The sequence below is a fragment of the Psammomys obesus genome, unplaced genomic scaffold (genome assembly GCF_907164565.1).
Source record: "Psammomys obesus unplaced genomic scaffold, mPsaObe1.curated_primary_1811, whole genome shotgun sequence".
NCBI lineage: Eukaryota > Metazoa > Chordata > Mammalia > Rodentia > Muridae > Psammomys > Psammomys obesus.
In genome coordinates this window covers 1,111,343-1,116,713 of record NW_026595981.1, presented here as the reverse complement: position 1 = coordinate 1,116,713, position 5,371 = coordinate 1,111,343, and positions in this window count along the sequence as shown.

Below are 5,371 nucleotides of genomic sequence, written 5' to 3'. Positions count from 1 at the left end.
CATCTATCTTCACATTGGCAGAAGCCTTTCCTATGGAGCCTTTGTAGGAGCCTGGGCACCTTTGGGGCCTGAGCTGGGGCTGAAGCCTGGGCCTTGGCTGGAGCCGCGGCCTCTACCTTGGTTTAAACCTTGGGCTTTGGTTGGCAGAGTCTATGACCCTTGGCCATGTAGCTTCGAATCCGCTTTCCAAGCTTGGGGTGAGCGATGAAAGCCAGACGGCTGAGTTTGTGGCTGGGGCCCTTTGGCATCTTGGGCTTAACATCTGCAGGCTTCACAAGGGCCTTGATGGCCTCTGCTCGAGCCATTGCCTTTGCCTGCAGCTTCTGAAGTCAGGCCTTTCTCACTGTGCTTCTTGGCAAAGCGCATGTTCCTCAGGAACTTGAGGCCCACCCCCTTATGAGACTAGAATCTTTGTGACCGGGCTTTCTTGATGTCATTTCTGTGTCATTTGTGGGACTGTTTGTGTGGTGTGGTTCATGGACTTGGCCATGTCTGCACGGTTACCTGCAGCTCCTGCAGCGTCTGGGACCGGAAGAAAGCTCCCTAGCAGTTTTTAAATAGCGTGTCTAACCTGTGGTCCATGAATGTGTCCCAGGGTGAGTATGAATGCAGCCCAACACATCTGGAGACCACGACATCTGGAGACCACGGCATCATGTCACAATGTGAAAGGGTTGAACACCCAGGAACCGACGCTGCCCTAACCGTGATCTAGATTTCCGATCTCGAGAGCATGGATGTCTGTGACTTACTCTGTGTACTCTGCTTGTGGCCATTATCTGGAGGGCCATAGAAAACACTTAGGGCTTCTGCCATCTTGAATCCTCTGTGTCTGGGTCAGCAGGGGCAGCCGTTGTGTCTGCTGGGTCACTGCCTCAGATAGAGTCATCATCTCATCGCTCAGTCCTCGCTCTTCTTTTCCCTCAAATGCCTCCTGCTCTTGGCTTGGACAGGTATAACTCATTGTGTGCTTGGCGCCTGGGTTTCTATCACTTACCGACACCTCAGCAGCGGCACTAGGGAACACAAGACCACAGCACAGGACCCGGGTCCTAGGTGGAAGAGGCACATCATCAACAAGGACAGCTCCAAACACCGCCTTCCAAAGACAGAGGCGGGAGGGAAGGAGGCGTGCGACCACGGCTCTTGGCCATATTCTGCCGGCAGTGACTCTATATGTTCTGACCCGAACACAGCTCTTGTCTGCTTCCCTCCATGTCTCACTCTGAACTGCGGCAGCCAAGTGCCTATTGTCACTGGCAGCAAATCTTCCTGTTGAAAGACACTTTCATGAGAGTTGGCACCACAGCCTGCTCCTTAGTGGCTATTGTTCCCGAAACAAAGTTTTCTGTTAACAAGTTTGGGTGTTTTGATCTTGAAGGCACTGGGGAGATAAGCTGGCTGCTGATGGTGCCATGCCTTCAGAGGCATGAGCCTACACCGTCTTCCAGGAGCAGAAGATCAAGCCGGGAGGGGTCTGGAGACCGGCCAGGTGGGGGAGTGGCAAGGCTGGTGACCCGCCATCCTTTGCTGCCCACACCCTGGAGAGCAGCACGGCTCTGGGAGCTGCTTTTCAGCTGAAGCTGCTGCTCTGGTGAGGCCGCAGGATTAGCATGGAAATAGAGGCATCATTCTTTAGGGGGCCTCTGTTGGCATCTCCCTCACGCATCGGTACTGGAGAATCAGTCCCTGGATTGTGCTCTGAGGACAGATGATCCATTCAACCTGTCCCCCGGTAGGAGACAGCTCGCTGAGCTCTTGTGCTGGACCCTGTGGCCACAGTGTCATACACGTGGGCTGTCATGGATTCTCTCAACCAGGTATGCGTGCCTGAGGAGCAGATCCAAACCTAACATCAACTTTTCTGGCCTTCTCCTTTGGTTCTTGTTTTTTTCTCCCTTTCCTTCTTTTTCTTATATTTCTTCCAACATTTTTTTTTTCCCTGTGTAAGAGTAACAAGCCCTGAACACTGCTGAAAGTGCCAGGAGAGAAGCCAGGGGATCCAGAGCCGCCCAATGCCTGGAAGGTGTGTTCCCGCCCTCCCTCAGCTCAGCAGGCCAGCCCTACCTGTGCCAGCTTAATTGCCACCCGTCCACAGCCCTGCACGGTAACAAGGAACTCAAGCACCAGGGCACTCTTTAAGTGACGCAACATTTAAATAACATCCATTTACCTTTCACGCACCTCTGCTTCGCTTCTTAATTACTAGCATCGTCTGATTTCCAAGGAAGCCTTTTACCTATGGAACTCATTTCCTCACCCTCCCTGCGGAGAGGCTGCCACCCGCCCCGTGTACAGGCCGATGGGATAGAAGGTCTCGCTCTGTAAGGCCACGGAGAGGCAGAGTGGGCCGTCTGCGCTGGAAAGGCAGCCTGCTTGATGGAGTCCTCAGCCGTGGGGAGGGAGGGGCGCCGAGGTGCAACGCAGGAGGCTGTGGCATGCAGGGTAAATACGATGATTGTTGTCTCTTGCACGGGAGGTAAATAAATCAGCTCCGTGCAGACTCGAGAGGCGGCTGTGACGCTGTGTACTTACATGGCACCGCGAGTCTGGCCTCTTCAACCGTTGATTCATTACGCTTTCCACCAGCCCACCGGAGGGAGGGTGATGGGAGAATTATCATCCCGGCAGGAAACCCAGGTTAAGAGACAGTAAGTTGGGGGAGGCCCAGCCCTGGTGCTCCTGCCACCACGCCACGCTCCACCTAGAAACAAGTAATTGCCAGGTAACCTATTTTTCGGGGTCTAATTTCAGCATAGAAGGGCTTTGTCTCCTCTGAATCTGCAAACTGTATGAGCTTATGGAGAAGGAAAAAATGATTTTAATCATCCCCATGCTTGTTTGGGGGCCGAAGGTCCAAGGGTGAGCAGGAGACTTTAACCTTGCGTGGTCCCCAGTCCAGCATGAATAGGGAAATGCATTATCTGTGTGAACCAGGAGACTAAGAGCTTTCCATTTCGTGAAAGCATGGATCTGTCACTGTTTTTTCTTGTCCCCAGGAAGGAAGGGCTCAGCCCGGGGGAGATGCCCAGAGGCAGCTCACTGCAGGTTCTGCTCAGTGGCCAAGCTTTGCAAAGGCTTTCCCTCCTCATCTGTGGAGTGGAAAAGCTGGGCCATGTTAGAGTTGAGAAGGGTAGGCCATGACATCCTGGAGGACCATCCCACCCACCCTCATATCTGCAGCTTGCCTAAGCCTTACAGTTCTCGGGGCATCTAAGAGAGAAGGCGGGAGCTGAGAGAAGGCGGGTTGCCACCAGAGCTCTGTCACGTGGGTTACCAAGGAGCCACGAACAGAGGAAACTGCCTTCAGTGTCCCCAAAGACCAATTTCCTCCAGGCCAGCTTGTGTGGAGAACCTCTTCCAAGTCCCAGGCGCCTGTCTCCGATGGCAGTCATGGCAGATGGATGCAGACACAGCATCTCTAGGCGCCCAGGGAAGGGCAGGTGCCTGAAATGTCTCCTAGTGTGATGGCATAGTTGGCCATGCTCCTTGGCCACCACCTCCTGCCCCTTGTTGGATCCGGAGAGGGAAGGGGAGCTGTGTGCAGCTCTTTCCTGCTGACTTAGCCTGTGGCCACAGCACTCGGAATGGCCCCAGCTGTATTGGGTAGGCCCTGTGGGGCCAGGAAAGGTTCAGCTAGGGTAGATACAGGGTCCTTGTCACCATAGTCTTGATCTGACATTTGCTCCCTGCTCTTGCCCACCCCTCTTCTTCCCCCTGTCTACTCCTCCCCCTCCTCTTTCTCACTCAGCCACTCTGTACTTCCAAAAACAACAACAAAGGAAAGTAGGTCACTGCCAATGCCAGATCAGAGCTGGGCCTGGGAGGTGGCTGAGTCTGGGTTCGGCTCATCTCATGGAGAGCACAGGGGCAGCCCAGTCTGCGCCTGCGTCCTGTGAGGCGCTTTAGGGGAGGTGGTGGCAGGTCTGTGCAGCCTGTTTGGTGGCACATGGCTCCTGAGTGGGCCAGGTTAAGGTTTCTGCCCTGTGAGAGCACCGCCCCCATACACAGCCCCTCTGGTCCCTCTTGATTCTCAGAGCCCTGGTCCTGAGAGTGGGAAGCCAGCCTCCAGAGACCACATGCTCACCGACATGTGTGCGCAGGCCCACAACACCTCCTTCTCTGGGGCTTTCTGCAGAATGCTGCCTCTGCTCTCTATGGCCATGGAACTCCCGCTCTACTTGAAAGATTACCCAACACGCTAATTGGGACTCCTGCTATGATTAAAAAGAAATTTCCGATTAGAGCCACCATGCTGTAGAGCTTGGAAAGAAAACAGCTCTTTAAAAACACAGCAGGGGCACACTTCGGGGTTGTGTTGTGGTTTGGGGCTTTTTTTTTCCCCTCCTCTAACTTCGATAGAACCTGCACCTCGCTGCTATTTTGCCTAGGCAGAGTCAAACGCAGACAGTATGCAGGCAAGGCCCGAAAGCATCAACGAGAGGGGTCATCTGCCAGGATAAAATGGTGGCCTTCTCCGCCCCCCCCCCCCCCCCCCCCCCCCCCGCTCTTCCTTGTGAGCTGTAATGGAGCTGTTTCTGCACAGCTGGGTCTCGCCCTGCCGGCACCTTTGGCCTCCTGATTGGCAGATGCCACTATCTGGGTTAGCCCCTACCTGGGATAAACGTTTTCCGAAGCAGAAGCAGCGAGGGTGAGCAATGCTTCAATCTGGCTCCCTGAAGCGATTAGCAGTCCCCAGAGAGGTTGGGGGAGGGGATGGCAAGAGCTGCGGTCAAAGCAGGCACTTCTGAAGGATTCCTCTCCTAAAGTCCATCTCATCCCTGCTTCTAGATTTCATTAGCTTGAGGAGGCAGGCCCCACGCCATCCGTCCGTTCGCCTCCCCTAGGCAGCCTACCTTTTAAAGCAGCCTCAGACTGTACCTCCATCTCTTTTCTACCTTAGGCAAAAGCCCTCTACCCCCATCCTCTAGCTGAGATTTTAAAACTTTGACATTGAACCCAAACCCTTCTAAAGGGGAGCCATTTGACTTTATGTAAATAAAGTATCTCCTTAGTATCGACTTCATTAAAAGACCCAAGAAAAGAACATCAGCGTTTGCTGATGGGAGAGTATAATTGTCTTTAAGGATAATTGGCTGGTTATTGAGGATAATTGTCTGCAAATGATGAGGAGTCAGGTAACGCAGTGGAAGGACTCCAGGTGAAAGGGCTGGTGGAGCAGCCCTGGATTTGAACGGAAATGGGCTGGGCTGGGAAGCACTGCATGGTCAAACTCCCCCCAACGCCATCACTCACGGAGTCTGGAGGTCCCACAGAAGACCACACACACATACACACACACCACACACCACACACACCACACACATACCACACACATATACACACACACCACACACACCACACACACACA